This window comes from Manis pentadactyla, chromosome 4 (assembly GCF_030020395.1).
Source record: "Manis pentadactyla isolate mManPen7 chromosome 4, mManPen7.hap1, whole genome shotgun sequence".
NCBI lineage: Eukaryota > Metazoa > Chordata > Mammalia > Pholidota > Manidae > Manis > Manis pentadactyla.
The window spans coordinates 115,628,801-115,641,942 of NC_080022.1; positions in this window are offsets into that span (position 1 = coordinate 115,628,801).

Genomic DNA, 13,142 nt, shown 5'->3' on the forward strand with positions numbered 1-13,142 from the left:
CAGATGAAACAACATACAGCACAAACATCACAGGACATAAAGGCACACGATTCTCAGACACCACGGTTAGCCATATACACACCACACACACAATGAGGTACACGACACGAGCAAAACCACATACAGATAACACGTGTCCCCTCACACACTTAATCAATCACACACACAGCCTCTCAAACACAGCCAAACACGTATCAGAATCACATATGCATCACACACAGAAAACATACAAAACCACATGAAAGCAAACAACCAAGAATAAAGGCCGATAGCACACTTTTCTAACACTGAACACCCCACTCACAACCGCACGCAGACACCCCACACGCATGTATACACGGGCACCTTTACGCAATGCGCGCACAAACACACACACACACACAACATAAAGTAAAAACACAACAGTCACAGGGCGCACACCAGACACAACAGAGCACATGTTTCTCCTAAAACACACAAGTCACATTTGCAAGAGTACATGCACCACGCACCGTGAGGAACACCAAACACAACCACACACAGGTGACATATCTCACTTCGCAAACATAACAAGCACCCTCACATCACAACTCAAACACAACCATACGCAAATCACAATCACATACGGAAAACACACACAAAACAAATCCCTAGGCAAAACACACACAACCCACAAAGAAGACAAAGAGCGCACATTGCATACACTACACTCTGCAAGCACAACCACGCACAGACACAAAACACGTACATCCTCACGCAGGAGCACAACGCAGAGCACACACACAACACAGAAACACGCGAAACAAGGGTCCCAAGACACAGACCACACACCTCAAGGCACATAACTGCTCACAAAACACACACGGAAAACACTGCACAGACTACGTACTGCACACACCATGAGACATACTGAACAAGCGAAACCGCACAGTCAACACTTCTGATATCACGTGCATAACTCAAACAGCCAAACACACACACACAACCTCTCTAACACAACCACACACAAATCACAAACTCCACACATAAGACGGACACAACACATACTAATAATCCACAGACTACTCCCCTATGACGCACTACACACAACACACACAGCCACAAGCAGGCAGTATAGAGCACACACAGGTGCACGCAGACAGCTCGAAAAATCACACCCAAAATACACACTCACAGAACACATCAGACGCAACGCAAAACTAACATCACACAGAATGCTCAAAATACAGAGACCACCCAACATCTATCCTGTATGTAACACACAGAAAGCATATAGACAGCGCTCACACAACCCAGAACACAGTACACAACAGAAAGCAGAAAGACCAGACGCAGTACACATGAAACACGACGACGGAAGGCAGACAACAGAAACACAACACACACACAAACACCAACGGATAACTCATAAAAAATGACAAGATATACAACACACAAAGAACCACTCAGTGCACAGAACACACAGCTCACGACCACACCCATGACACATTGCACGCCACACAGAGAAAGTATGCAGAACAATGTACTCAACAAGCAGCAAAGAACCCATAACACACATTGTACATTCACAACACACACCACATATACAAGCACCAGTAGAACACTCATAAAAAATGACAAAATGTACAACACACAAGGAACCGCTCAATGCACACAACTCACAACCACGCACGTCACACATTGCACGCCACACGGAGAAAATTACACAGAGCAGTGAACTCGACACGCAGTAAAGATCCCACACCACACGTAGTACCTACTCTACACACACAACATGGACAACACACACAAAATAAACAAGGCCCACAGATCACAGTCAACACAAGCCCAAACACACAAGAACACACAGCACACACAGCACAGCCAAACGGAATACACACAGAATCACAACACAAACACCACAAATCATTCACTACCGCATATCAACCACAAATACAGCACACTACACGAAAGAATTCCAGAAAGCACAACACGCACGGATCAAACACGCACAATACACAGTAATAAACACATAACACACAACGCACACAGCAAGACATAAAAAAAAGAAGCAGAAACGACACACAGCACACACAACACAACACACACAAAATGTGCATCACAACAGCGCAGACAACACTCACTACATACAACACTCGCAGAACATACAACACACCGGCCACACACAACACACATGGAGAGCACCAACACAACACATACAACGCACACGAAAAACACCCACAACACGCCAAAGAGTTTACATACAACCTCTCAACACACAAACATCGCCTCACCCTAAACAACAAACCCCACACACACCGAGCACATGACTGCACACAATACCCATGAACCACGGTTCTCAGAGTAAACACAACACACACAGTGAGGGACACTGACCAAGCATGACCACACACAGTACACACATCACAAATTACACTCAATACTCAAACAGCGAACCCCACACACCACCTGTCAAACACAAACCCACGGTAATCACAACCACATGCAGAACCCGCACCACACACAACACATGCGAAATGACATGGAAGAAATACACAAACCACAAAAGAACACCGAATTTATGAAACACATTTCACAGACTGCACACACCACACAAAACACACATAAAACATACAGCACACAGGGCCTCACAGAACGCACAATGCGAAGCACACAACCTACATACAAAGCACGTCAGACAGAGCACACAATTAATATCCCACTCAACACGTAAAGCACACAGAGGACACAACACAAAGCACAATATGCCAAACAGATTAGGATACACCCAACACACATGCAACTGAGAGCACAATACGTTGCACATCACGGAACACACGTGCGGTCCCATCACACACTAAACATGAAACAGAAAACCATTCACAGACCACATAACATTCCCGACCGTGAACACAACACGCTACAAAAAAGTCACCAAACGTACGACACACAAAGACACACTCCAAGCACGCAACACCCAGCGCAGGACCGCCCACAGACACACCAGTCTCACGGCCCTCCACAGAGCAATACACACAGAACATACCCTACAAACAACAAAGTACCCAAACTGCACACCTCACAATCGCAACAGTCACAACACAGAAAGAACACAACACACGGGAAACACACGCTCAGACACATAAACACTGCCATGCACATTAAGCCAGCAGACCACAGACATCAGAGCTAAAAACACACCATAACGCAGTATGCAAAACGCAACACAACACAGAATACACACCCAATCACACAACAAACACCACAACCCATGCCCTACAGTATAAACAAAAGACGAACGACGCACTTCACACATGACACAAAACCCACAAACACAAAGGACCACACAGAAAGACGCACAACGCAAACATCGCACACAACACACACATTAAAAGAAACACATCAACACATTGCCGCAACACACAAAATAATACACAAATTACAGAGCAATACATCACACAACACACAAACATCACACACAATTTATACATCACACCTCATAACACACACAACAACCTGCAGTAACAACACAACACACAGACCGATGCAACCACTACATACCATACGTAAAGCCACACGCTCAAGGAATAACCACAATAAACTTAAGTAAACTCCCACAAACACAAAGACAGAGGACACACACAAACTCAGCACGCTAAAAGCACAACAGATGAAACAACATACAGCACAAACATCACAGGACATAAAGGCACACGATTCTCAGACACCACGGTTAGCCATATACACACCACACACACAATGAGGTACACGACACGAGCAAAACCACATACAGATAACACGTGTCCCCTCACACACTTAATCAATCACACACACAGCCTCTCAAACACAGCCAAACACGTATCAGAATCACATATGCATCACACACAGAAAACATACAAAACCACATGAAAGCAAACAACCAAGAATAAAGGCCGATAGCACACTTTTCTAACACTGAACACCCCACTCACAACCGCACGCAGACACCCCACACGCATGTATACACGGGCACCTTTACGCAATGCGCGCACAAACACACACACACACACAACATAAAGTAAAAACACAACAGTCACAGGGCGCACACCAGACACAACAGAGCACATGTTTCTCCTAAAACACACAAGTCACATTTGCAAGAGTACATGCACCACGCACCGTGAGGAACACCAAACACAACCACACACAGGTGACATATCTCACTTCGCAAACATAACAAGCACCCTCACATCACAACTCAAACACAACCATACGCAAATCACAATCACATACGGAAAACACACACAAAACAAATCCCTAGGCAAAACACACACAACCCACAAAGAAGACAAAGAGCGCACATTGCATACACTACACTCTGCAAGCACAACCACGCACAGACACAAAACACGTACATCCTCACGCAGGAGCACAACGCAGAGCACACACACAACACAGAAACACGCGAAACAAGGGTCCCAAGACACAGACCACACACCTCAAGGCACATAACTGCTCACAAAACACACACGGAAAACACTGCACAGACTACGTACTGCACACACCATGAGACATACTGAACAAGCGAAACCGCACAGTCAACACTTCTGATATCACGTGCATAACTCAAACAGCCAAACACACACACACAACCTCTCTAACACAACCACACACAAATCACAAACTCCACACATAAGACGGACACAACACATACTAATAATCCACAGACTACTCCCCTATGACGCACTACACACAACACACACAGCCACAAGCAGGCAGTATAGAGCACACACAGGTGCACGCAGACAGCTCGAAAAATCACACCCAAAATACACACTCACAGAACACATCAGACGCAACGCAAAACTAACATCACACAGAATGCTCAAAATACAGAGACCACCCAACATCTATCCTGTATGTAACACACAGAAAGCATATAGACAGCGCTCACACAACCCAGAACACAGTACACAACAGAAAGCAGAAAGACCAGACGCAGTACACATGAAACACGACGACGGAAGGCAGACAACAGAAACACAACACACACACAAACACCAACGGATAACTCATAAAAAATGACAAGATATACAACACACAAAGAACCACTCAGTGCACAGAACACACAGCTCACGACCACACCCATGACACATTGCACGCCACACAGAGAAAGTATGCAGAACAATGTACTCAACAAGCAGCAAAGAACCCATAACACACATTGTACATTCACAACACACACCACATATACAAGCACCAGTAGAACACTCATAAAAAATGACAAAATGTACAACACACAAGGAACCGCTCAATGCACACAACTCACAACCACGCACGTCACACATTGCACGCCACACGGAGAAAATTACACAGAGCAGTGAACTCGACACGCAGTAAAGATCCCACACCACACGTAGTACCTACTCTACACACACAACATGGACAACACACACAAAATAAACAAGGCCCACAGATCACAGTCAACACAAGCCCAAACACACAAGAACACACAGCACACACAGCACAGCCAAACGGAATACACACAGAATCACAACACAAACACCACAAATCATTCACTACCGCATATCAACCACAAATACAGCACACTACACGAAAGAATTCCAGAAAGCACAACACGCACGGATCAAACACGCACAATACACAGTAATAAACACATAACACACAACGCACACAGCAAGACATAAAAAAAAGAAGCAGAAACGACACACAGCACACACAACACAACACACACAAAATGTGCATCACAACAGCGCAGACAACACTCACTACATACAACACTCGCAGAACATACAACACACCGGCCACACACAACACACATGGAGAGCACCAACACAACACATACAACGCACACGAAAAACACCCACAACACGCCAAAGAGTTTACATACAACCTCTCAACACACAAACATCGCCTCACCCTAAACAACAAACCCCACACACACCGAGCACATGACTGCACACAATACCCATGAACCACGGTTCTCAGAGTAAACACAACACACACAGTGAGGGACACTGACCAAGCATGACCACACACAGTACACACATCACAAATTACACTCAATACTCAAACAGCGAACCCCACACACCACCTGTCAAACACAAACCCACGGTAATCACAACCACATGCAGAACCCGCACCACACACAACACATGCGAAATGACATGGAAGAAATACACAAACCACAAAAGAACACCGAATTTATGAAACACATTTCACAGACTGCACACACCACACAAAACACACATAAAACATACAGCACACAGGGCCTCACAGAACGCACAATGCGAAGCACACAACCTACATACAAAGCACGTCAGACAGAGCACACAATTAATATCCCACTCAACACGTAAAGCACACAGAGGACACAACACAAAGCACAATATGCCAAACAGATTAGGATACACCCAACACACATGCAACTGAGAGCACAATACGTTGCACATCACGGAACACACGTGCGGTCCCATCACACACTAAACATGAAACAGAAAACCATTCACAGACCGCATAACATTCCCGACCGTGAACACAACATGCTACAAAAAAGTCACCAAACGTACGACACACAAAGACACACTCCAAGCACGCAACACCCAGCGCAGGACCGCCCACAGACACACCAGTCTCACGGCCCTCCACAGAGCAATACACACAGAACATACCCTACAAACAACAAAGTACCCAAACTGCACACCTCACAATCGCAACAGTCACAACACAGAAAGAACACAACACACGGGAAACACACGCTCAGACACATAAACACTGCCATGCACATTAAGCCAGCAGACCACAGACATCAGAGCTAAAAACACACCATAACGCAGTATGCAAAACGCAACACAACACAGAATACACACCCAATCACACAACAAACACCACAACCCATGCCCTACAGTATAAACAAAAGACGAACGACGCACTTCACACATGACACAAAACCCACAAACACAAAGGACCACACAGAAAGACGCACAACGCAAACATCGCACACAACACACACATTAAAAGAAACACATCAACACATTGCCGCAACACACAAAATAATACACAAATTACAGAGCAATACATCACACAACACACAAACATCACACACAATTTATACATCACACCTCATAACACACACAACAACCTGCAGTAACAACACAACACACAGACCGATGCAACCACTACATACCATACGTAAAGCCACACGCTCAAGGAATAACCACAATAAACTTAAGTAAACTCCCACAAACACAAAGACAGAGGACACACACAAACTCAGCACGCTAAAAGCACAACAGATGAAACAACATACAGCACAAACATCACAGGACATAAAGGCACACGATTCTCAGACACCACGGTTAGCCATATACACACCACACACACAATGAGGTACACGACACGAGCAAAACCACATACAGATAACACGTGTCCCCTCACACACTTAATCAATCACACACACAGCCTCTCAAACACAGCCAAACACGTATCAGAATCACATATGCATCACACACAGAAAACATACAAAACCACATGAAAGCAAACAACCAAGAATAAAGGCCGATAGCACACTTTTCTAACACTGAACACCCCACTCACAACCGCACGCAGACACCCCACACGCATGTATACACGGGCACCTTTACGCAATGCGCGCACAAACACACACACACACAACATAAAGTAAAAACACAACAGTCACAGGGCGCACACCAGACACAACAGAGCACATGTTTCTCCTAAAACACACAAGTCACATTTGCAAGAGTACATGCACCACGCACCGTGAGGAACACCAAACACAACCACACACAGGTGACATATCTCACTTCGCAAACATAACAAGCACCCTCACATCACAACTCAAACACAACCATACGCAAATCACAATCACATACGGAAAACACACACAAAACAAATCCCTAGGCAAAACACACACAACCCACAAAGAAGACAAAGAGCGCACATTGCATACACTACACTCTGCAAGCACAACCACGCACAGACACAAAACACGTACATCCTCACGCAGGAGCACAACGCAGAGCACACACACAACACAGAAACACGCGAAACAAGGGTCCCAAGACACAGACCACACACCTCAAGGCACATAACTGCTCACAAAACACACACGGAAAACACTGCACAGACTACGTACTGCACACACCATGAGACATACTGAACAAGCGAAACCGCACAGTCAACACTTCTGATATCACGTGCATAACTCAAACAGCCAAACACACACACACAACCTCTCTAACACAACCACACACAAATCACAAACTCCACACATAAGACGGACACAACACATACTAATAATCCACAGACTACTCCCCTATGACGCACTACACACAACACACACAGCCACAAGCAGGCAGTATAGAGCACACACAGGTGCACGCAGACAGCTCGAAAAATCACACCCAAAATACACACTCACAGAACACATCAGACGCAACGCAAAACTTACATCACACAGAATGCTCAAAATACAGAGACCACCCAACATCTATCCTGTATGTAACACACAGAAAGCATATAGACAGCGCTCACACAACCCAGAACACAGTACACAACAGAAAGCAGAAAGACCAGACGCAGTACACATGAAACACGACGACGGAAGGCAGACAACAGAAACACAACACACACACAAACACCAACGGATAACTCATAAAAAATGACAAGATATACAACACACAAAGAACCACTCAGTGCACAGAACACACAGCTCACGACCACACCCATGACACATTGCACGCCACACAGAGAAAGTATGCAGAACAATGTACTCAACAAGCAGCAAAGAACCCATAACACACATTGTACATTCACAACACACACCACATATACAAGCACCAGTAGAACACTCATAAAAAATGACAAAATGTACAACACACAAGGAACCGCTCAATGCACACAACTCACAACCACGCACGTCACACATTGCACGCCACACGGAGAAAATTACACAGAGCAGTGAACTCGACACGCAGTAAAGATCCCACACCACACGTAGTACCTACTCTACACACACAACATGGACAACACACACAAAATAAACAAGGCCCACAGATCACAGTCAACACAAGCCCAAACACACAAGAACACACAGCACACACAGCACAGCCAAACGGAATACACACAGAATCACAACACAAACACCACAAATCATTCACTACCGCATATCAACCACAAATACAGCACACTACACGAAAGAATTCCAGAAAGCACAACACGCACGGATCAAACACGCACAATACACAGTAATAAACACATAACACACAACGCACACAGCAAGACATAAAAAAAAGAAGCAGAAACGACACACAGCACACACAACACAACACACACAAAATGTGCATCACAACAGCGCAGACAACACTCACTACATACAACACTCGCAGAACATACAACACACCGGCCACACACAACACACATGGAGAGCACCAACACAACACATACAACGCACACGAAAAACACCCACAACACGCCAAAGAGTTTACATACAACCTCTCAACACACAAACATCGCCTCACCCTAAACAACAAACCCCACACACACCGAGCACATGACTGCACACAATACCCATGAACCACGGTTCTCAGAGTAAACACAACACACACAGTGAGGGACACTGACCAAGCATGACCACACACAGTACACACATCACAAATTACACTCAATACTCAAACAGCGAACCCCACACACCACCTGTCAAACACAAACCCACGGTAATCACAACCACATGCAGAACCCGCACCACACACAACACATGCGAAATGACATGGAAGAAATACACAAACCACAAAAGAACACCGAATTTATGAAACACATTTCACAGACTGCACACACCACACAAAACACACATAAAACATACAGCACACAGGGCCTCACAGAACGCACAATGCGAAGCACACAACCTACATACAAAGCACGTCAGACAGAGCACACAATTAATATCCCACTCAACACGTAAAGCACACAGAGGACACAACACAAAGCACAATATGCCAAACAGATTAGGATACACCCAACACACATGCAACTGAGAGCACAATACGTTGCACATCACGGAACACACGTGCGGTCCCATCACACACTAAACATGAAACAGAAAACCATTCACAGACCGCATAACATTCCCGACCGTGAACACAACATGCTACAAAAAAGTCACCAAACGTACGACACACAAAGACACACTCCAAGCACGCAACACCCAGCGCAGGACCGCCCACAGACACACCAGTCTCACGGCCCTCCACAGAGCAATACACACAGAACATACACTACAAACAACAAAGTACCCAAACTGCACACCTCACAATCGCAACAGTCACAACACAGAAAGAACACAACACACGGGAAACACACGCTCAGACACATAAACACTGCCATGCACATTAAGCCAGCAGACCACAGACATCAGAGCTAAAAACACACCATAACGCAGTATGCAAAACGCAACACAACACAGAATACACACCCAATCACACAACAAACACCACAACCCATGCCCTACAGTATAAACAAAAGACGAACGACGCACTTCACACATGACACAAAACCCACAAACACAAAGGACCACACAGAAAGACGCACAACGCAAACATCGCACACAACACACACATTAAAAGAAACACATCAACACATTGCCGCAACACACAAAATAATACACAAATTACAGAGCAATACATCACACAACACACAAACATCACACACAATTTATACATCACACCTCATAACACACACAACAACCTGCAGTAACAACACAACACACAGACCGATGCAACCACTACATACCATACGTAAAGCCACACGCTCAAGGAATAACCACAATAAACTTAAGTAAACTCCCACAAACACAAAGACAGAGGACACACACAAACTCAGCACGCTAAAAGCACAACAGATGAAACAACATACAGCACAAACATCACAGGACATAAAGGCACACGATTCTCAGACACCACGGTTAGCCATATACACACCACACACACAATGAGGTACACGACACGAGCAAAACCACATACAGATAACACGTGTCCCCTCACACACTTAATCAATCACACACACAGCCTCTCAAACACAGCCAAACACGTATCAGAATCACATATGCATCACACACAGAAAACATACAAAACCACATGAAAGCAAACAACCAAGAATAAAGGCCGATAGCACACTTTTCTAACACTGAACACCCCACTCACAACCGCACGCAGACACCCCACACGCATGTATACACGGGCACCTTTACGCAATGCGCGCACAAACACACACACACACACAACATAAAGTAAAAACACAACAGTCACAGGGCGCACACCAGACACAACAGAGCACATGTTTCTCCTAAAACACACAAGTCACATTTGCAAGAGTACATGCACCACGCACCGTGAGGAACACCAAACACAACCACACACAGGTGACATATCTCACTTCGCAAACATAACAAGCACCCTCACATCACAACTCAAACACAACCATACGCAAATCACAATCACATACGGAAAACACACACAAAACAAATCCCTAGGCAAAACACACACAACCCACAAAGAAGACAAAGAGCGCACATTGCATACACTACACTCTGCAAGCACAACCACGCACAGACACAAAACACGTACATCCTCACGCAGGAGCACAACGCAGAGCACACACACAACACAGAAACACGCGAAACAAGGGTCCCAAGACACAGACCACACACCTCAAGGCACATAACTGCTCACAAAACACACACGGAAAACACTGCACAGACTACGTACTGCACACACCATGAGACATACTGAACAAGCGAAACCGCACAGTCAACACTTCTGATATCACGTGCATAACTCAAACAGCCAAACACACACACACAACCTCTCTAACACAACCACACACAAATCACAAACTCCACACATAAGACGGACACAACACATACTAATAATCCACAGACTACTCCCCTATGACGCACTACACACAACACACACAGCCACAAGCAGGCAGTATAGAGCACACACAGGTGCACGCAGACAGCTCGAAAAATCACACCCAAAATACACACTCACAGAACACATCAGACGCAACGCAAAACTTACATCACACAGAATGCTCAAAATACAGAGACCACCCAACATCTATCCTGTATGTAACACACAGAAAGCATATAGACAGCGCTCACACAACCCAGAACACAGTACACAACAGAAAGCAGAAAGACCAGACGCAGTACACATGAAACACGACGACGGAAGGCAGACAACAGAAACACAACACACACACAAACACCAACGGATAACTCATAAAAAATGACAAGATATACAACACACAAAGAACCACTCAGTGCACAGAACACACAGCTCACGACCACACCCATGACACATTGCACGCCACACAGAGAAAGTATGCAGAACAATGTACTCAACAAGCAGCAAAGAACCCATAACACACATTGTACATTCACAACACACACCACATATACAAGCACCAGTAGAACACTCATAAAAAATGACAAAATGTACAACACACAAGGAACCGCTCAATGCACACAACTCACAACCACGCACGTCACACATTGCACGCCACACGGAGAAAATTACACAGAGCAGTGAACTCGACACGCAGTAAAGATCCCACACCACACGTAGTACCTACTCTACACACACAACATGGACAACACACACAAAATAAACAAGGCCCACAGATCACAGTCAACACAAGCCCAAACACACAAGAACACACAGCACACACAGCACAGCCAAACGGAATACACACAGAATCACAACACAAACACCACAAATCATTCACTACCGCATATCAACCACAAATACAGCACACTACACGAAAGAATTCCAGAAAGCACAACACGCACGGATCAAACACGCACAATACACAGTAATAAACACATAACACACAACGCACACAGCAAGACATAAAAAAAAGAAGCAGAAACGACACACAGCACACACAACACAACACACACAAAATGTGCATCACAACAGCGCAGACAACACTCACTACATACAACACTCGCAGAACATACAACACACCGGCCACACACAACACACATGGAGAGCACCAACACAACACATACAACGCACACGAAAAACACCCACAACACGCCAAAGAGTTTACATACAACCTCTCAACACACAAACATCGCCTCACCCTAAACAACAAACCCC